Source organism: Pungitius pungitius, chromosome 3 (genome assembly GCF_949316345.1).
Source record: "Pungitius pungitius chromosome 3, fPunPun2.1, whole genome shotgun sequence".
NCBI classification, from domain to species: Eukaryota; Metazoa; Chordata; class Actinopteri; order Perciformes; family Gasterosteidae; genus Pungitius; species Pungitius pungitius.
This window is the reverse complement of record NC_084902.1, coordinates 5271499-5294872: the sequence shown is the minus strand read 5'-3', so window position 1 is coordinate 5294872 and position 23374 is coordinate 5271499.

Here is a 23374-nt window from a genome sequence, read left to right as displayed (position 1 = left end):
CATATTTATCCTGAGAGGGGTGTTTTGGGGGACATAAATAAATGTGGTGGGTGAGAGTTGGCATCGTTACATAGGTAGGGAGATCCACAGAGTATGAGTGATGCGCTGCTTGTGTGGATGTATTTGAGTCTAATGGCAGAAGGCAATGATTCACATAGGTTCATATTTAAAAACACACATCACTGTAATAAACCATGCAGAAAAAAGTTTTGTTTGTATTAACGAAAGATTGAGTCATCCGGGGTATGTAGTTGACCTTTGATAACAGATCATTTGCCAGTTACAGGAAATAGAAGATTTATTTCAAGAACCAAGGATTTACCTTACTGTTCCAGCTTGTCAACGTGCACAAAAAGTGCAACATTGATAACAGCTGAAAATGTGTTATGCTTGGTTAGGAAAATTTTCCCTGGTCTCTACTTCTATTTATTTCTGAATACACCTATGTTTACAAAAATATAAACTTTACTGACTTGGATTTCCGTACACAGGTAGACACGCAGGCAAAAACTCAAAAAGGTACATGGAAACTGGTCGAGTCCCGGAGCAAACACACTAAGGATTGCTGGTAAGATTAGATGCCGTTGCGTGGTCAACTGCGGGAGCTAACAGGAAACTAATGCTAATGCTAATTAGCGATCCTTGCTTGCTAATGGACACATTTAATTCCATTCTGCCATGACTTGGTCGGTTGAAAAGTAGCTCGCAAGTCCGAGCACCTCTGCAAAAAACAAAAAGCTGAACTCTGCTGAACACATACCTTTTATCAAAAGAAAAAGAGCCCTATCTATTTTCAATCTGCTCGTGACAACAACAGATAAACTGCTGTCTAGTTAAATTATTGACCTCATTTCCTGGGGCATTCCACTTTAGTACTAGTTTCACCTTCAACGCTGATCAGTCCCATGTGGAACCGAGGCCATCTCCAATAATGAGTAGAAGACACTGGGCGACAGGGTGTAACAGAGAGATAGAAGGAAGGGAAAATACAAAGACGGAAGATGTAGAGACAAAAATAGGATAAAGAGAGAGCAACTGGGTACTGCTGCCAGAGAAGCAAATAGATAGGAACAAGAAAAAAGAAAAAAAAAAACAATACCGCTTCCGCAGATTAAACAATTTTTGTGCTGCATGCAGCAACAGAACCTTTTAATGAAACATACTTTGCTTGTTCATTTTATATTATGCTTCACATACCTGGCATGGAAGAACAGTATGGAGCTAAGGGAGTGGTCCATGCTTGTTGATATTTTGGATAAAATCCATTATTACCCAATACCCTTTCATCCCCCCCTGCTGTAGCTCTTCGCTGTGCCGGCATCCCGTGGGCAGCGTCCCTGCATGCTGCAGCAGTGGGTTGGCAGCTCTAACTCTTTTATTGGAGGCAGACCATGGAATTAGGCTAAGACATTGACAAAACCTGCGTCAGAATTGTATAGTATATATACTATATACACACACACCATACTACACCCCCCAGTGAGGAGGAAAGACGTGGTATATTGTCTCAACACATGGCTCACTTTCTTTGGGTTGTCTTGCATGCATTCACTTCAGCACAATTATTATGTTTTGGTTTGGAAATCGAAGGGAAAGTGTGTGAGAGGCTGTCAACAGCTCCTATTCTGGAGGATATCTGCCGGTTATAAACTCCCTAAAGCAGCTGCAGCTGCTTAGGCATACCCCTCCCATCTAAATACAAATAAATATCCTAGTTAGTCAAAATGTCAAAATCTATACTTCAAAAAATCCTAGTACATTCTGAGATGCCAGAATCAAGTTCTAAAGTGGAAAAGGGTCTTCCTTAGGCATGAATAGATGGGGTCCTTTAAATTATTGGCACCAATTTGATCCCCAAAGACGCTGGAGCAGCTTGGATGAATGGACACAAGCCCATTTACCCGTTTCATTAAAGCCACCGCCAGCAACAAAGCTGTCCTAGCAGACACCAGATTGAGGGTAATTTCTTAAAGGGCTAAAATTGCTCAGAGAAGGACCTGAGGACCAGAAGCTTCTGCTGCATGATAGAAGGGGCCAACAGTTGGCTCATGTTGCTTCCTGCCAAAATTGTCCCTCAATGTATACAGCGACTTATATGTGTTCATGTTGGAATACAAAATACATCAAATAGAGGCTAGAAGATGGACGGTACTGACTTGATGAAACAGAACAGTTGGTTTAACATTTCCCTCTGAAAAGTGGAGGTGGTGGACCAAGTCACTTTGAATTGGCGGCCAGACAAGCTCAAATGCATCAGCAGATGCCATGCTGCTTTCTTGTGCTGTGAAACCCAGCCCATCCTATTACACTGTTGACAGAGGCAGTACACCACCAACACTAGTGTTGAACTCTGAGTAATTGTGTTGGGGACAGAGCTATCAGACATAATAATTCCTGAGTAAAGAAGAATGCTTTTGACCAATAAATCCCCTAACGCTGATCAAATGTGTCCACATGGTGTGTGATGCCAGCTGCTCCTTCAGGGAAGTCATTTGCAGGATCATGTAGACACATGACTGATGCTGCTGACCAGCAACCAAACACGGTGGCTTGGCCCTTCCCAGATGGAGTCCACTCAGTTTGCGTTAGATTGGCAGTCTGAAAAACATGAAAGGATGTTTCTGTGATACTCAAGTATTGTGTACTCATGATTGTTGCAAGTATTCTGGGATGGCCATGTGTAACCCCTGAACTACACACCATGTGTTGACCTGTCAAGATTAAAACTCATCCGTAGTATCTGTAGTCCTCCGAGGTGACTTTCAAAATTTCAGAAGGGTCCAGACCTGTCTTAGGAAGACAATCTTCCTCTCTTCATTAGAATAATGACATTATGATCATGGTTATGAACTAAGTAAGTACTAAGTCATTTTTCTATAATCTAGAAAGCAGCCTACACATTTCAATTGTTATTAGACTAGTCCTTGAGATGGCCCACCCTGTCCTTTGTCAGATAACATCACTTTGTTGGAGTTTGATGAAATAACATGCCTGTATCATCCTCATAAACTGCACAGTGTAATGTAACGTATGAGGAGATGCAAGTTCACTCTGACTCGCTGCTGTTAAGTCAAACCTTCATTTGAGGCGATTGTTGAGGACATGAAGAATGATTTCATGGAATCAAGTTTTGGGCTTGGGGTCATCTGCCACCACGTACCTTGATGGGTTACATTGAGTCTGCCAATGACAAATTACAAACGTTGAGGGAAGAATGCATTTTTAAGTATGTAAATTCTCATTGATTTTGGTTGATTTTCTTGCAGGGTCATTTCATTCATGTGCTAGTTTACTGTTAACATGTCGTTTAAAAGTTGTTGAAGTATAACTCTTCTGAAGCCTCAAGGAAGGTTTATCTTATCCTTGTAAGCTATTTACTCTAAAAAAAGTTAGAGAAGGGATTTATTTTTGAAGAGTAAATGGATGGATTTTGAAACAAAGTCTGAAGTCAGTAATATGAGATAATGGATGCAGAAAGACGGTGAGTAAAGGGCTGACCATTGTGTGTGTGTGTGTGTGTGCGTAATGCATTCTTATGGACAGATCATGTCCGTGCCCACATCCCCCAAATTCCCCAACAGGGGACTAATGCATGTGCTGACCTTTGTAGCAGCCTAAGAAAAGCCCCCTCAACGACACATGTTGGTTTAACTAAGGCACATGCTTGGATGGAAACACATATTTGCTACCTTCTACAGTGTCCAAAAATCTACAATCTACAATAAAGGATAATTAAAATGCTTAAGTGATAAGCCTGTGGAGCCTTTAAAGATTTCAGCCATCTTTGTTACACTGCAGACAAAAGCAATTGCCTCAATGAAAATGTGGACACTTACACGCATACACAGAAACCGTTAAGCACAAGTGGTTGCCAGGGTAATGTGGGTCACTGCTCCCTGAGCTATGTCCTCACTTCTGAGAAACCAAAAGAGGAAGAGAGAAATGAGAACAACATAATAACAGATGGAATAAAGACGCAGTGGAGGTGGTGGAGAGCTTTTGCTTGGGCTACAGCCTATCCGTAGCCTGCACATGTCCGGCACAACCCACGGACACTCGGATGTTATGGTTTGATCTAAACCTTCTTTATCACGGCGACTGGCTATAACAATATCTTTTTAGGATTTCACTCTGAAGCTGCAATATTGCATCAATGTTTTGGACTTGAAAGTTATTTCCGGGAAGATTCCAAAACAACAAATAATGTTTTCCCAAATTATTATTTAAATGGACTTTCGAGAGAGAGCCCCTCCAGATTTTCCCTGTATTTCCATTTGTTTATCTGTATCCTTTTTGCGTGAGGAAGGCAAAAACGTCGTTCAGTATAATCATATGACCTCCCACCCTGTTAAAATATGTTTTTTGTTTGCACATTTATTTGACATATTCAGACTCTATCAATTCTTTACCTGTTTTATAGGAATCGCCTTCTGCTGACGAATGATCAATGTGTGTATCTAACGGCCCTGTTGAAATTGATTAAAACCCCAATGAAAATCTGCCTTCCTTCTCATTATCAATCAAGTGTTAAGAGAAAGTTATCCTGGCTCTTTTAACAGGCAGATGGTCAGTAACACAGAAAGGAGCTACTTGTGTATAAATGCCTGATTAAGTCAGATAATGAGATATTAGGATAATACAAAATGAGACCGCCATGTGTAGAAAAGTAGTGGGGAAGTGAGAGGACATCATTTTTGTGTATTGAAAGCGCACGTCTTGCTAAGTGATTCAGCTGAGAAGTAGTAATAATGACTGTTATGGCAATGTGATTATTTAGGTAACAATCAATTAAAAACTAATGAATGAGTTTGATAAATCAAGATTTTATTGAGAAATCTATCTTGTTGACAGACTTTTCTAGAGACTTTTTTGATCCAATTTTACGTACTAATCAAGATTTGAAAACACATTTTAACTGTATAACATGCAATACCTTTTTGTTTTGCACAAACCATGCCACATTGGAGGTGTAACGTAACAGATCAATTAGTATTCACCCAGGCAACAGTGTAAACAAGACTAAAATAACAATAAAAGTGTTCTGTACTAGGTAGATTTCTTTTGCTGCTTACAACAAGATATTGCGAATGATGCGATGGAGAGTGTTTCTCAAACGTATAAATCCAGGCATAGAATTTCCCTAATGAGCCAATATGTCCTTGAACCCTCTGAAGCCAGGATTGCTTTGAATCCACAGCACCCAGAGGAAAGAAATATGGTCCTTTTTGAAGAGTGCGAAAAATGCTGATTATGATCTGAAACAGCAACACACTCTCTTGCTCTCTTTGTTCTTGTACCTGTGTGTGTGTGTAAGCATGTATTTAGTAAGAAGGCCTTTGACTAGTCCTGGGCGGTATGGCCAAAAATTCATATCACGCTATTTAACCTTTACTATTTATTTTATGTAATCCTGTGGGGCGAAACGTGAACGGAAATTTGCATACCTCTAATAATCATTTGGGATGTGTTACTTAAATTCTTTATGTTAATTATTGTACCTGCATTATTGCCTCTGACACTGTCCTCACCATCCTCATTGCTGTTCAAAGTTCATTCAACCTCTAGTTAGTTTGTCTTATTGTCACAATTCAGGTTTTTCTTTGTATTCGTATTAGTATTGTTAACAAACACTGCGCATGATCAAACTGTTCTCTCATTGGTCTTATTTGATAGCAGCTATATATTGGCTCTGGATGTAGAAGTGGGTGCGCGGCTTAAAACCTTTGGGAATTGCTCAGTCAAAACAACATATTTTGAGGCATTTTTCAACCTAACAAACATTTATACTTTTTTGTGACATTTTTCTTTTAATTCTCAAAAGTAAACTCATGAGGTAAATGGACCAAAACTCACTAGCTTTGGTGTCTATTAGACTACTGTCTCATTTTCAGAAGTATAAGTTCAGGTCTCTAGTCGTCCTCTGAATGTAACTAATGAACCTCAAAGTTAAAAGAAACTCTTAAAAATATTGAATGCAAGCTAAAAGTATTTAGTATCCACTGTAAAAAAAAGATCCTATTTTTACGGAAAATAACATTTTTACAGTAACTTTTCAGTTTTTTCAAATGATGTGCAAAACTTTAAAAATAAGGCGATTATCTGTAAATTAACAGTCCAACTGTAAATTTAAGTATTTTACTAAGTTTTTATAATTTATTTTATAATTGCAAATTTATAGGAAAATTTCATCACAATTTTACAAAGAAAACACATTTATTTTATAGATTTCGTCCTGTAGTATTATGATGAAACACCTTTAATAGAGAGTATTGCGTATATATACATATACATATACTTAAATACATATATAAATACATACATACGTTTTTCGCACTTCATTTGAATTGTTATTTGATCTTAATTTCACGGTTTTTGTTTGGCAGCCGCTGCTGCCAGTCATTTGACCTACTTTTTACGTTTTTTTAGTAATTCAGGCAGCATTAAAATACCAAACAAATGGTAGACAACTTTGAGATATCGAATAGGGCTCTGAAATGAGTCAAATGTATAAGTTTGCACTGCTATCCCCTTCGCGGCAATTTTTTTATACCCAAGTTGCATCTATTTGGCAACACAATTCAAGTTATGACTCCAGCTCTTGTATGTCAATGTTTATGTCTTTGCCATGTCCACCGAAAACCAGGTAAGACCCATCACGGTCCAAAGCCATCTAATGTGTGCAGACTTGTATTTGTGTGGGCAGGTGGGCAGGCGCGCGGGTGCGTGCGCATTATATTCATGAAATTCTCAACAAATTTCCGTAGGGTCACCTATCTTGATACTTTTAAATATGCACGGTCACACACACACACACACACACAGCCACGCCAGAAGATGCGCAAACTCACACTCCAGTCTAACATTTCTAATGAATCCACTTTCAAAGCACAAATGGAAATTTTAGAAGCGATCAGCATTTTGCAGCCTGGCAGAAATAAATGAGGAAGACCATAAATAGTCATGCAGTTGCATCTGAAAGGGTAATTGTTAAGTAATGGTATGCGTTGTGAGCACTACTTTGCTTCTTCCTAGAAAAAGAGGGCTGGAGCTGGTGGCCACAATGTGTTAGGGAGTACAGAACATGTTTGAACTGCAACTAGCGGAAAAGAAGGACGGGTAGTAAATAGAAGGATCCATTTATGGTCTTTACGTTTTTATTGATAACCATGAATCTTCTGTATTTTTTGATTTTCTACACAATCAATTAATCCACAGTTACTCCGACCACATGAATAGAAATTAAAAAAAAAACAGTTTGAAATTTTAAATACACATATGGAAACTACAGCCATAATAAACCTCTGCACGCCGCATGTTAACTCATCAACGTGGAAAACAAACAAAGTCAGAACACATTGCAGAAGTTAAAACTATTGGAGTCAGTCAAAGAGAAGCAATCTTTGGCAACATTATGCTTGAACAGGTGGACCATTCAACATGAACCACTCATGTATTTGATACGTCACGTCATGTAGCATTAGCTATACATGAAACACAAACAGATACTTTTTCTGCTCTGGTGAGTCATGATAAATGTGATATGGATTGTTAACTTGATGGCAATATAAGAATTAAGAGAAAATGAGAAAGACAACTAGTTAGTACGTTTTTAAGACCTAAAACCCATTAACGCCATTTGGCCCTAAGTCAAACCCCTGGATGTGTCCAAGTGCTATTCATACCTTTTGTCATCGATAATTGAATGTATATAGACACATGATTATTCACTTCCCTGTACATGCAGACATTCACTTGCATGCAATCATTTTGGAATAGCATTTAACAGTGTTGGTTCTGGAATAAGGCTGATCCAGCTTGCAAATAAATCTCACAAAAAGAATCTTGTAAAATCCTAAAATGTCCTTCAAAGCAGCCAGAGATAAATCACCCTTTAAGGGATTACAGTCCATCAGCGCATAAGCTTAGTGCCCTTAGCAACCAGTCTCTCATTTGAGTGGCCCTGAGATACTTAATGTATCAAAAATTGTTTTTTAAAATCGATGTATTTTCAGTTAGTACCTTGCCAAATTTACAAACAGACCCAAATTGCAAGTTAAGGAACAGTACTACTGGTAGAATAATGCTTTCACTTGCAAATTGACCCGGCATGCTCCAAAACAATCAAATGCACAAATTGTGGGCTTTGGATCGCAATACTGGTACTGCAGTCTCTGCAGTCTCTGTTATCTAAAAAGAAACTTTTATTTTTTTTGAAGATCTCTTCTTGAAGAAAAAGGAAGCATGAAAAGCGAAAACCGTATTGATGTAATGAATAATCTTGGCATTCTCTTTTTTTGTAAGAATGAACATTCACAATTCAGCCCTTGAGCTAACACGATTTGACTGAGCATATCTATAAGTGTCTGCCCACACAATGATGCATGCGCCCTTGGATTGAACCAGAAAAAATACTTTCCTAGTATGCGGAAAGTATTTCCTTTCCTGCAAATGATTTCAGAAATATAAAAACCAATATGCATTGGAAGAAACCACAATGTCCATTAGATCACCAATGTTTAACCAAAACTCTAAAATTGTATCTTTGTTTATTTCACCCAGTACAATTGATCCGTAACAATCCACCCGTTCCAGTTCCACACAGCAGATATCGACAAACGGATTGGGAGTGGTCGCACTGCTATAGTTAAATGTTTTTGAAACACAACTAATTCCCAAAGCTCAATTTTCCCCTAAAATCAAATTTTAACCGTGTTTGACCTATATTTTGATGGTGTTTTGCTATGTTGAGCTTATCGCGTGGAAACCCATTCGTGTCACGCTGGGTGTTAAAATCAGATTTGTCTTGTTGCTTATGTCTAAATCCAGCCTGGAGCGGTTATGGGCTTTTCTTCTTTGGCCACCCCAGTGTCCAATTATACTCCTCCCAGTACTAGTACCGTTCCAGGGAGCAGGCAAATAGTGGGTTAGTGGGATGGGAGTCTAATAGAATCTTTTTCTTTCTTTTGGAGCTCTGTAGTTGACAGTGTCTTTTAACATATATATGTACATTTTGTGTGCTACATTAGGTAGTTCAAACCAAAGCAGCCTGATAATGAAGGTCCTGCAATAAAAACTACTTTAATGAAGCTTCTAATGTTAACTTTTAAATTCTATTATTTTTTAAATTGCTTTACAGATGTGGTGATATAGAACTTTATCGTAATCTTGTGTTGAAGTTTGTCCTGACGCCTACCCTAAGTGATGTAAATTGGGTGTACATACAAAATAAATCTGTGTTGATGGCATGGAGCAGAACATCTTATCAATTGACAGGAGGACAAAGAGAAAGAAAACACTTTGTTTCTGTGTGGGGTCCTTTGCATAATGTTGACACTTTTGTGAGCCGTTCAGTCGCAAACAGGAATAGATGTTGAGGAGCTGCCCCTAGCGATTACATTGCAGGTGGCTGCCGTCTGCAGCCTTCCCCACTAAAATACTGCACCATTTTCAAAGACAAATTAAACCATGTGGCACTTTGCCGCGAAAAGTTTTGAGTTTGAAGAACACTAAATTTACCTGTAATAAAGTAAAAACTTAAGAAAAACATATTTTTGAAGCGAATATTAAACTTCATCCCCCAGGTTCCAGCAGACACCCGGAGAAATATTCATGCTCAAAGGGTTAAAGGTAGTGAGATGCAAAGTTGACCTGTCAGTTCAGATTGCTTAATACTGTATTAGGTTGATCTAGATGTACCAAACAAACTGGCAACCAAGTGCATGTGTGTGTGTGTGTGTGTGTGCCATCTGCTTTCTTAAACAGACCTAAACAGGCCAAAAAGCTAAGGATGACTGCCTGAGGGGCCCAGTCTGTGCTGCAAGTGATGGACTGTGGATCTGTTGTGATCAGTCGCTGTGGAGCTGGGAATCTCTGATGATGCAACATCTCCAGGAGAACAGGGCACCCTTCTAATTATCGTTCAACAGTACCTGATACAGCTGATATTTCTACTGCTATCATACTCATGTTGTAATTTGTTGAGAAGCACAATTATTCTGGTTGAAAAAGGACCGGTGTGAACATGTAAGTTACAGAATTAATCTCATTCAGTATGTTCCAGGACGCACACAACCGCTCCAAGCAACCCCGATTAATCCGGTCACACATGTTTAATCTCCTGCAGAATGATTTTACACCCAAATTGTTTTCTTTTACTCCGGCTTTCTTTTTCTTGCATCACTTTTTTTCTCAATTCCTGTCACTCCGTCACACGCTGTGTGAAACATCAACTGTCTTCTTCAATTTCCAAACTGACAAATCACTAATTATTCTTCCAGAACCTTCTCTCTTTACCTCACAAACAAGCACCCACACACACACACACACACACATACACAAATAAACACAACTTCCCTGGTTGTTGTCACTGTGTGCTCATGCATATTCATGTGAAGCCCTGCGGTTGATTGCGCCCGTTTATGACATTGCGAAAACTTTTTTCCTCTCTCTGTCTCACTTGGAAAGTAATGAACGCAAAGCTAAAAACATGCGCACACACATGAATTTTCTCAACTAGAAGTGATAAAAGGCCCTAGAAAGTTCATAGTCCCCAGTGTGTAAAGATACTTATTGATTTGGAAGTATAAAAAAAGTTGGCCAGTCCAGTTTACTTTAAGAACAATCTCTTAATCAAACCAGTTATCTCACTTCTGAACTCGGAAAAAGTCATTCATGTATTCATCTTTTCAAGACTTGATTACTGTAATTCTCTTCACTCTTGGCTGCAGCTGGTTCAGAACTCCACAGATTGTCCCTCTTTTTAAAATACAACATCAAATCAACACAAACTTGGCTTCACTGGTTTGTTTTAGAAATTATTTTAATATTTTACTGATCACTTTTGAAGCACAAAAGATTTGGAGGAAATGTTGACCCGCTTTAACCAAGCTGACCGCCCCAGATTCTCCACTTCCGGCTGCTCCGAAGTTCCCAGCTGACAAGTAAAGGCGTGCGTGTGAGGGCTCTATCAGGAAACCTTTTTTTATTTACCTCAGTTTTTAGAGTGATTCCGTTTTTACTTTGCCAATCATATCTCTTCTCCCAGGTTTCCTGACTTCCCCTGCCCTCATGTCTTCCTAGTGTGCTGATTGCAGCTGCCTTACTGATTGTGTGCACCTGTGTCTTGTTGATTCACCCTCCCCGTGTGTGTGTGTGAGTGTGTGTGTGTGAGTGTGTGTTAAGCGGCGTGCTCTTTGTTGTTTAATGGCCGTTTGTCTTGTAACGTCCGATCCCAAACAGCACCTTTTACACTCTCACGGAGATGGAGAAAATAAAAGCACATGCAATAAGATGATCTTTTTATTAGATGAAAATACCTCTCATTTTATGAGGAAAGAGCCTGAAACTCTCACACTTAAGTCAGGGTTTACAGTGGAGATTGAGATTGGGCCTAAATCTGACCTTACCTTCCACCAATTTTGTGTAGTAAACCTTGCTTGTCCTCAACTGTGGCTAAAGAATAAAACCCAACTCTGATTTGACATCAGTGTCCTAAGTCGTGCACTTGAGTCCGTCAGGTGTTGTTCTTCATAGGCCGAGCTTCTTTTTTTTAAATTTCTTACTTGGTTTATTTTAATCATATTGAAAATCTCCTCCCCGTTGTATCTATTATGTACAGTTGGTTAACCTATTGTTCAGCTTTGTTGTGCCATGCTGTTGAGCCTTCTGTTGTTATTACTACCTTGCTTTTGCTGCTGTGTCTGTCAAAGCACTTTGAAAACTTTGTTTTTAAAAAAAGGTTCCACGAATAAAAACTGAAACTGAAAATTTCCTTTTTGCAATTTGTTAAAAAGTTCAAGTTTGAACAAACCTCTGAAACATTTTACTGTTTTGATTCAATAGTAAGAAAAAATACTACAATATTATATTGTGTCTTATTTTAATCTTTAAAGATGGTTACTAAGCAACCAAATAATTGCTGTAATATGCAATCTAGCATGAATCAGGCAGCAGATTCTTTTGTAAAAGGAAATCTTTTTTTCATTTCTCTAATAATAGCACCTTATCTCGAGGACCTCAGTTTCTCAATGCTCCTCTGCCTCCCTCATCATCTCCCCCCCCTCTTGTTTTTCGACGGCTCACCTGAGGATAATCGTATGAATGACTCTCATATTTCATTCTGTGTCACTTCTCCTGGGAGGGGAATCACAGGAACCACCTCTGTGATAGGACTCAGCCTCCTCACAAGCTCAGGTGCAGGAGACTCTGCCACTTTTGTTTTTCAAGTTGCCTGTAAGTGTTTGGTTGTGCATTCATTTACGGCTCCAGCTAGCACACAGCGCAGGCACTTGGCTGCTCCACGCATTCATGCAGGGAAAGTGTGAAACACGCAGCCTCACGTCTTTATTATTTTCTGTCAAAAAAATGTTTTGTCACTTCTTTCATAGACTGAACTGAATGCAATTTGATTTTCAGGTGCAACAGAACATTATCTTGCTAAATGGGACATAACCTGTCTCACTATCACTCTCTTTATCTCTCACAGGCGCGTACCAACCTTGACGGCTTGCGGTGAGTCATTATGCTCAGGTTGGGTGGTCCGCTGTCAAGACTTTGTTTTCAAAAGGTTTTCCAGGAAGAAAAAAAAACAGCCATCGCGTACGCATCCGCCAGCACACACACACACACACACACACACAGTCAAACCGTCTGTCGTGACAGAGATAATGAGATTGAATTGAATCGTAAATGGGCACACACTGAGGGATGTAGTAGAAAGTAGAGAAAACTGGATAGAATTTTGCCTGATAGATAGATATTCAGCCGGCAAAAGTGGATTTACTCTTCTTTGGCCTCCAATTCTCATCCAATCTTCGAGCACTACACATCCCTCATCTCCTCATTCGCTCTGTCGCTCTCCATTTCTCTCCCAATCTTCTTTGTACTCATTCGACTCCAGCAGTGTTCCATCAAGTGCACACACGCGGCGAAAAAGAGTACAATTCCTATCCGCGTGATCCTGAATTACAGCTGTGTAACAATTGTCTGATAACCAAGAGATTAAATTCCACAAAGGGATACTTAGACTAAATCTAGCTATTTCCAACTTGTGAATCTTGGTTCACAAAACAATGATATTAAAATGATAGAAAGTGAGCCTGCTTTGCTGACAATTTCGCGGAAACAATAGGCCATGCATGTACAGTCACAAACTAGGTCATCCAACATGTATATGCTTCATCAACGACAATAGTGGTGGTGCCATATTCTACTGTTTATTTCCTTTTATTATTTGTAAGTCAGTCTGGAAAAATCTAGTTGGGAATGATTTGTGAACCAGACGCAGCATAATGTCCATACATGCTGTTTGCCTGTGATACCTTGATGATTAAAAATTAACTAAATAAATGGAAGTCCTGCAGGAATTCTGAAAAAAATCAATCACAAAATTTCAACAAAGCTTGTTAAACACTTGACGAATGCATCAAAACAAGGACTTGCAACGGATTTAGCATCCAAGGGTATACTGTCCAACCTTTTTTCAAGAATTTTTTCAATCAAACCCACTTGAAAACAAGATAAAGGCTCAAGGCTTCATTCAAATATTACATTTATATTCATTGTGCAATACATACTGTGTTCCAATGTCAACACTTAACCTGCATAGTTATGTTCATTATTGTGTTCTGTACATTTGTGTCTGGGGAGATTATGCAAGCAAGATTTTTTAATATATGATGACAAGCCGCTCATATTAATGTATGAGTCATATGCTCCTTGCTATTTCGGTCCCAACTGTGTGTGTGTGTGTCTGTGTGTGTGTAGTTGGCAAAAGTTCCACTTGCCATCTCATTGATCTCCATATTGTAGAATAAACAAGAGAAGAGTACACTCACTCCATCAAAATCAACTCATTATTATAATATACATATTTTGAGAAAACCAACAAGAGATTTACATTCTTAAGGTGCAGAGGAAGACATACTGCTTCTGCTATAATATAATATAATCTGCAGAAAAGGTTTAAAATGCTCAGTCTCACTAACTAACTATTCTGTCACTTTTACCAAACAACTGTGACCACAATTCCTTAGGCAAGCTAAAGTTCATGAGATCTTTTGCATCCCAGCGTTGGAAATGCCTGTTTAAAGAGGCAGTTAATGCAAAACTATTCACAATATATGATTAAGAAAGAGATGTAAAGATGAACAGTGATAGTAGCAAGGACATGTTAGTGTGTGAGAGAAGAAGAAAGTGAGATAATCACAAAGGTTTGAGGTAAGGACACACACACACACAACATGTAGAGGGGTTAAAAGGTACAAAGACAAGACGCAGCATAGGACAAGGTGACAGTTATAAGGAAGAGGTTTCTTTAAGACAAGATCCGTTTGTGTGCATTCAGAGGAGAAGGAGGGGTTAATGAGAACAGTTTCATGGAAAACGTTGGTTTAGTTGGAGATGTTTGTGGGAAGAAACAAAAGATTGACTCAATGGGGGCAATTATAGCGAGGCAAAAGTGCAGATGTTCTCTATGCTTCTTAAAATATGTGTCCTTAATTCTTCACTGTCATATGTTGGAAAATGTTTTGTGGCGAGGCTCTGTGTAGAGAGGCCGCACAAATGTTGGAGAGGTATAGGTGAACCTCCTGAAGAGAGGAGCTGGAAGCTGATCTGCCTAATCAGACTTTCTGTTAATATTTTACTATGCGGGACAGTCTGGCCGCTCTCTGTCAGTCAATTTGTCCATATTTCTGTCCGTTTGACTCATACAGAACTGCAACAAAGTGAATAGAGGACTATAATCCACACAATCTACTGGTAATTTGCTCGGGCTAAAATTGCCATTTACTTTAGTATTCAAGGAGATTGGGTTTCTAGCCCTGTATTCAAGTGTGCAAGAGCTGGAAGGGTGCTTGGAATGAAAAAGCAATTACCAGCTATCATGACTATAGTACGTTTAATACTGACAGGGATCCCCAAGACCGGTTCAGATTCTCCACATATTGATTTAAACAACGATCGGTGTACAGCTCTTTTGCCCCCCTTCCATGATACAGAGATTAGGAATGTAACGCTAAACGAATAATGTGGTGAGGATTCACTATCAGAAACACGTTGCGATGCATTCCAAAACAAGAACAATATTCAGTGAGCGCAATGATATTAACTTCAGAAAATGTATTTCAAGTTCTTATTCCAGATTTCAACAATAAAGTCAGGACTATTTGATAGCATCAAACTATGCCGCTCCACAAGTATCTGTTTTGGACGTATCAGGGACGAATGTGGTCAGTTTTCCGTTCATTACATGCATACAGTATTTTAAATTTAACGTCAAACGTACAGTGGGTCTGCTTGATTTGGGGTGCACAACAAAACTCTGTGGCTTTGACTACAAGTACAATACTTGGTTGGGCTTCGGTAAAGATCGTAGTTTGTATGTCAAGTCAGGTTCTCTGTCTAATTATGACTCTAATAAGTTGACATTTAAGTGAGGGGTAGGCATCCACATTTCATGCTACATTTACTTTATATATAAATAAATAAATATATATATATATATATATATATATATATATATATATATATATATATATATATATATATATATATAACGGTCGTGAACCGTTTACTCTTCCCTATGAATGCAGCCAAGTACATTGATTCGGCCAAACTGACCCACAGTTGCAAAGTGTTTGGAATTGCTGCAAAACATCTATTACACAGTTGGGTGTTTCAGCCAAGCAGAATAATACAAAACACCTTCCAGACGGGTCAATAGTTTCCATAATGCATGGCTTTCCAACTACTATTGATTGTAATAGCAACTCTTAACTAGAAACCTGTTTAAAAATATTTAATATTTGTAGAGAAAATGAATGCACATGCACCTGTCGGGGTCGAATGTACATGCGTTATGACGTGTCCCTTTTATGACTGTCAGGAGCAATTAAAATGTAAAAAAATGTTCTGCTTCGTTGTGGATTATGAAATAGTGTGAGTACATGACACGACACACACACACACACGCACAGCCAGAAGATTTACAAACATGCAATTTAAGTGCGCACAATGGAAGCACACAAAAACACAGGAATTTTGACACATCACAGTGAGACGCTGTCATGCATCCGGCTTTGTCTGTCACTTGAAGCAGTTAATCTCTTCAGTGCGTTTGAGCAGAAAGTCTTTGTAATTCACTTTGCTACAACACTCAGTGGAAACATCAGAAACGGCATTCCAACAACAGCTGATGTCTTTGGATCTTCCCTGTTGACATTGTTTTCTTCTTCTAAAAAAGGCGTGTTGTTGTTATTGAGTCCGTCTGTAACCGTAACGGTACAGTGTGTTATTTAAAAAAAGAAAAACATGTGGAAATACAAATGGTTGGATGTCACTAATGGTAATGGCCAAGCAATTCTTTTGTCAGCTTTCGTACATGTAATTACAATTGTCTCATTTCCACAGCTCTACAAACCGATGCCTTTTTCAGAGCAGCTTTTCCGATCACGGCTGCCAGACCGAATGTCGTCCCTGGAAGCCAGAGAGCGAATCTCACTCAGACACGCATAGTCTCCTGTTTAGCCTCACCAGCGCCATCGGTGGTAAAATAGGTACGATATGCACTATGTGTGAAGTACTTTTTCATCTATTCGTTACATACGGCTTCTGTTTTTTAATCAAAACTCATTGATAAAAATGGATTGGACAAAATAATAGAAAATCCTCTCAATATATTGCAAACAAAGCATCACCAGCTGCAGATTGGAAAATGAACAGACATTTAGAGTAAGTGAGCACCTCTCATAAACAAGCCTGAATATCATAGCCTTCATGAAGCAAATAATTACTGCAAAGCTGAATTCATTACACAGCAACTAGGTGTTACAAACTGCCAGTGTATAATTAGTGTGGTGGAATTGTTGATTTGGTATCCATGGGCCAAAAACCTGGCTGTGATGGAATACACTTTCTGGTTTACTGGTCTCATTCCAGTCCCCCACGGCCCCTTAAAAGATATGACTATCCTGCCAGTCCTATACCTACTTATTTCATTCATTAGTTTTAGTTATTAGTTTCCCAATGGACAATTGAATAGTTGGCTTTGTTTATGTGATGAGTGACCACAGATACCAAGTGATACAAAAGGCAGTCAAATGATGGCCGTCAGAGCAAATTTTGTAATCTACCCATTTCAAATTATTCATCAAAAACAATTTAAATCGCAATGCCACCTCTGGAGACCTTTGAGAAAAAAGAAATGCTCAAACTGACTAAGTTAACACTTCTGCATCATCATTTTTAGCTACTGCTGCCAAAGCTTTTGGCAGACACTATATCTGTGTTTATGGCTCTCTCAGCATATCCTCTATATCTCGTTCAAACGTAAAAAACCTGCCAAAGCCCAGAGCTACACATAGAGGTCAGACAGTGGACTTAGTTGTTCCTGTATCTGAGCCTAACAGGCATGAATAAATGGCAGCCCAGAAGTCAGAGGCAGGATGAATGGTATGTAAGAATGTTATAGATCTTAATAAAACAACGTTAAGAAACCACTGATAATCCAAGCGCATTTCCTGACTAAACTTTCAGAATCGGCCCGTTATCCGACTGACTTCTCCCCCCCCCTGGCAATACAAGGCCTCGTCCACACCGCTTCTCTCCCGACACGTCGTCCCTGCTTGTCCTTTTGGACCCACTCCTTGATGAGGAGATGAGGTCCAGGTGTGTCTCCTGGCACACCGGATCACCCTTCCCCTGATGGATTGGGTGGACGCCCGCCACATTCCGCCTTTCAGCCTTTTATTTCCTCAGTCACAAACTTTAATTAAAGCGCAAACATGAAACTGAAATGACAAAAAAATAAAGACTTAACAAGTAAAAAATACGGCTCTTGTTGCTCCGTGATACGACGTCGTCAATACAAGACAACGACTATAGTCAGCGGGCAAACTAGCGTGCATCTACTTGGAAACTCATAAATTGTAGTCTTTTTTTATTTGAAACAAACGTATGCATTTTGGATTAGGTAGCGAGAAATATATAACTTTGAGTGAATATTCTGTATTAATGAGAGAGCTAACGTGTTCATGTTGGGTTTTCTATAAAAACACATGATTGCACCTAAACTTGCCTTAAAAAAGTCACTTACTTACATATTTTACCACTTGTTCATTGACCCCAAACAAATGATTCCAAATGAATACCATGATCAGCAAAGAACATGGGAAATTCAGATATTTTTACTCATTGCATATGAAATATTGGTCTCACTGTAATGTCTGATTCACTTCATCACCATAGCACTCCAATAATAATGATTGGGTTCATAGCTGAGAAGCAGAGTAGTCTGGCAAACCCAAGTGGGGCGATGCCTGCAACTCTGCTCTGAACAGTGCAAAATCACAGCGAACTACAGATGTGATGTGATGGGATTATCAATAATGTATCAAGTTTTTGACAACACAATGTAATGCAGATGCATTGGAAAATAGTTTAATATGTTGTGTACGCGCTATAAGTTTCACATGGTTACATTTATTTGGTCTACGTCTATCTTGCAGTCAGAGTTCCCATCTCGTCAGTGTAGCCTGTTCATATCGGTCAAACTGACAAAAGCTGGACGAAACCCAGAGCTAATGTTGTCATGGAGATGTCAGGGAGATGACCCAGTTTTTTTCCAGAACTGAGATGAAGAGAAGAATGTGTCAGGGAGGCACTGTTGTAGGAAAGAAACCAAAAGCAGTGTCACTTCCTTACATTGTCTCTGATCACTATGTGCCTTTTGAAAAAGTACAAAAGCCGATTACCATGTCTCTGTATGATTACACCGCACTCCAAAAATGGCTGCTGACGCTGTGATTCATCTGGATTCAGGCCAGTTTAATCCATTTGTACGGAGACCACCCGAGTGCTTCCAGACTACAGCCAATGGGCTGTATCGCGACCAGACTACAACATCCCCTCTTACGGAAGAGTCACATGATATTAACATTGACTGGAAAGAGGCAACATGCTACATTTAGGTTGAGGGTGATATTTTTAGCATGAAGCTGAACCCGTTGTTTTTACACAGTTCATGAGTTATCAACCCGTTCTGGTTATGACATTGTATCCGGTGGCAGCTTGGCCATTCAAAGTAGATGCAGATGACTTGAACTTGAACTTTTTAACTTTAAAGCGCATTTTGAATCTTCGAGTCCACAGCCACTTAGCGTTTCCGGCTTCTTCTTGCCTTGACATTCCGTCTTAGATGCAAAACTCTGGGGAAAGACATTCAAGGCTAATAAAATTGAATGAAAGAAGAAAGACGGGAGACAAATGAAGTCGAAATAGTAGCTCCCATGAATTTCAATGTCAGCTCCCATGAGGCTCCTACACGTTTCCGCCCTCTTCCCACGTGTTTTTCCCCGATTGTCTTATTTCCTTCTGCTTTCCTTTCATAGACAAGAGATGAAGTGTTTACGCTTATAAAGCAAAATTCAAAGCCATTAGTGTCTATCTCCCGTACCGCATGTGGGCATGTGTGTTTTATTTTTTGGTTGATAACCTCCATCCTAAGACTGAACCTCCATGCATCATTCCCTTACTCAAATTTCCACGTTAATTGTTAAGGCAGAAAGTGATGTCCCCCTCTCTCTCCCCCTCTCTCTCTCTCCAGGGAGAGCAGTGTGTGAGAATCAGGTCTCTCAGCAGACGTGTTGTGGGTATTTTCGCTCCTATAATTTGGGGCTTTACAGCAGGCAGAGAGAGAGAGAGAGACGATGGGATGGTGGGCCAGGACAGTATATGTCTGCTTCTGTGTTTCAGACTGACAAAAAGAGACAGACAGGGTGAAAGAGAGCACGAGAACGTGCCAAGACACACAGGCTTTTGGTGGGGACACCATCTGGCTATGGGCTCAAAAACTCATCAAGCATGACTGCTGGAAAATCAACAAAACATGCATGCAAGGTGCAGACACACACACACACACACACACACCATCAAATGCAATAATCAATGGTAATGGTCATTTATCGGATTGGGTTTTCTAAAGGATTGTGCAAATTGCTCTGCATATGAGCTTTTATGACATTTTATGTTAGTTTTGTGTTGCTATGAAACATTATATTCAATTTAGGTGTCTGGGTATGTCGGGATCTACCTATGACTTTGTTTATTGCAATAGCAAAAAGGAGAGTACATTTTTATGAATGCACATTGATGCAAGTTTGTTTGGTCTTGAGAAATCTGCAAGTGGCAGAACCAGATTTACGCATTTTGCAGCTCACTAGCTCTTTAACATATGATGCAGAGTAGGCCTTTGCCATGCTATGTAACACATTCCCACTGTCTGTTTTCTAGGTTTGGGTTTTAACAGACCACATGGATCTGCTTTTGAATATTCTGATGGAACTATTCTTCAAGTTTCAAGCTCATGATAGTATCTACAGTGAAAAAGATGACACTATAAAGCTGTCCTTAATGTTCTCATGATACAATGACACTGATATTCTTCATCTCAATGTCTCAAATGTGTGTGTTTGAACATGAGAGATTTATATATTTGGATGATCTTTTGTCCTGTTCTTTATTTGCACTGTTGGGCCAATTGCTTAGACGTACCATATTAAACACAAGCAGCATCATGCACTTCACCAGAAATAAAACTATTTCTGCAGCCCAATATTTGCATTTACTAATCCAATGAGAATCTGCTCCAACATTATGAATGTATAATACTTGCATTGATATTAAAACGAAGCACATGGGGATTAAGCTAATTTCCACTAACAATTTTTTCTTTGCTTCAATGGCCCAGAAAATAAATCTTTAGTGCTGTTAAAAATGAGAGCATTGCCCAAATTGAATGCAAACATTAATAGATCTTTTCAGTTATTTTCCCCCAAGTGAAAGTTTTCCTCAGCCGCTGCTTCTTAAGGCCAAGTCCAGTTTACATTCTTACTCTGGAAACACAGTGAACCACGAAAGAAAACTTTTAAACCACAGGCCAGATGCCTATTTTTTACACAATTCCCTTTTGAGCAGTGGCGTCAAACTAATTTCTGCTAAGGGGCCGCATGCTGCCTACTTTGATCTCAAGTGGGCCAGACCAGTAAAGTCAAAGCACAATAACGCATACATAACAATGATATTATTAACAATGATATTTCTCTATGTTTATTAAATTCCTGGTTTTGGTTTTTCAATGGTAAAGCCTATTTTATGGTCTTTATACAACAAGTGTTGTAGCAACAAGACTGTTGTTTGAATGCTAGCTCTATGACCGGCAAAAGAGTTTCTTTATGCTCCACTTACAAGCTTACAACAGGTCCCAGTATGACAGTAACTTTCATATTTATAACATTTATTTGGCAGTTAATACAGTTGGTAAAAAAACCTTACTGCATCATACATAATGAAAGATACTCATTTGCATAGTACTTGCAAAGGAAGGAGGAGGCTGGTCCATGCCGGGGCATGCCAGTACTGACTTTGGTACATGCTGCTGCATACAATGAGATACGATATGTCAAACTAACGATTGATGCTTTTCCTCCAGTGAGATGCTTATAAGGATACAAAATATATTCACCTGAGCAAGGTACACGCTATTCTGAATTGAAAAAAAACATTTCTTTCAGCATGCAGTATAAAACAAGCTATGTTTACACACCGTTCCTCACAATATCTTGACTGAATCAATCTTTGTTTGCCAGTGTGGAATGCAATACAACTAAGACCAAGTCACACCCCCGTGGCCACGTATCTGGCAGTCACAAGCGCACAGGCAGCGCAGAGACACACTGATATGAAAGCAGTCGGCCAAACAGGCCATCAGGTGGAGAGACTGGCAGGCAGCCGGCTGGGGATGGAAGTGGAACAGCCGAAAAGGCCAACCAGCGTTCAGACGTATTGACTCACAAGCAGTCAGGCAGACTGTCGGGTGGAGGGACGGGGCACTGATGGAGAGGGAATTATTTGACTGTGCTTCCCTTGTGGGCCACAAAGGACTTAGGCAGATGGCATGAGGTATGTCATTGAGTTTCAAATAGTGACAGCTAAAGGAGGAGGACCAAGGTTAAAAATGGACATTGGCTAGAAGGTTGATTAAGTGTTTATCGCGATTTATAATTGTATGTTGTTTGGCATTTTTATGATAGAAGGTGCTCGAATTCGTATTTTGCTATACACAACATCCTGGTACCTTAATGCATTATATATGTGTATACTGTATACAGCTTGTTTCAAGTTTGTAGTGGACCAAGAGAGATGTGGAATAATCTGCAAATAGTCCCGTTATAATTCAAAGACGAGTCAGCACTCGATATCTTGTTGAATAAGTGGCTTTGGAACTTACAGCAGGGTAAACAGCGACTATATGTACAGGTTTTAGCAGTTCAAGTTGGGCCTTCAAAATCAAATTGATATCCTTATTTTTGCCAACCAGTGTTTCATTATGTAACGATAATAACATTTTAGACACACAAATAGTTATCAAAAAAGGTTTGTCCGTTGAATGATCTCCACACTAAGTGCTGTACCACATACTGTAAGCTTAAGTGAATAAATTGTATCCCTCTGCTGGGAAAGGCTGTACGAGGGCATCTTCTGACTCTTTTCCTTGCAGCGCGTGTTTATGCCTGAGCAGTGCTGACAGTCATTTCTCTCCCCGTTGGCCACAGAGCTGCTTGATGTCCGCGATGACGAAGTCGTCACCGATGTCCCTTCATCTTTCAGTGATGGCCTCAAAAAGGTCAGCGATGACGGAGTGGACTTTAAGACGCCATTACGACGTCGAAACATATCAGTCAAACATTATGACTTGACAAATGTGTACTTTTACTGCCCTTTTTGTTATCAACATCAGGAATGTCTTCCACAATGACAGACACGCCGAGTAACAAGGATGAGTCACAAGCTTTCCTTAAACAGCCCCGACAGAGTTAGGGTTTGCACAACCAAACACGTAGAATCTTTTTATATAGCATTTTCTGTTTATTACTGGCAGGAGATCTACGACGGAGTCCTCCCTCAGTGGGTTAATGTCATTATTGCCCCCCTGGTAGAACTGGCAACTTGTCAGTAAAACACAATAAAGAATACATAATTGTGTGATTACAGGTTAGATGCTAATGGCAAAAGCAGGCAGAATGTACACTTTATGTGATACTGCAAAAATTTGACATTGACAAAATGAAATTACTTTTTGTAACCAGAAAACCGACCCTAACCCAACATAACCTGTCCTGTAAGATGGATGAAGAGGTTGTAGTGGCCCCACGTCAGGTTGTGTGACATTATCTGACAGGCCTGAGTGACGGCAGTTTTATGGTCCACCAGCTGCTCCCTCACCCTCATTACCTAAACCTCCTGCTTGTGTATGTGTGTGTATGCAAGGTGTACTTGTGTGTTGTGGTACATGTGCTTGTTTATATTTGCTTCATTT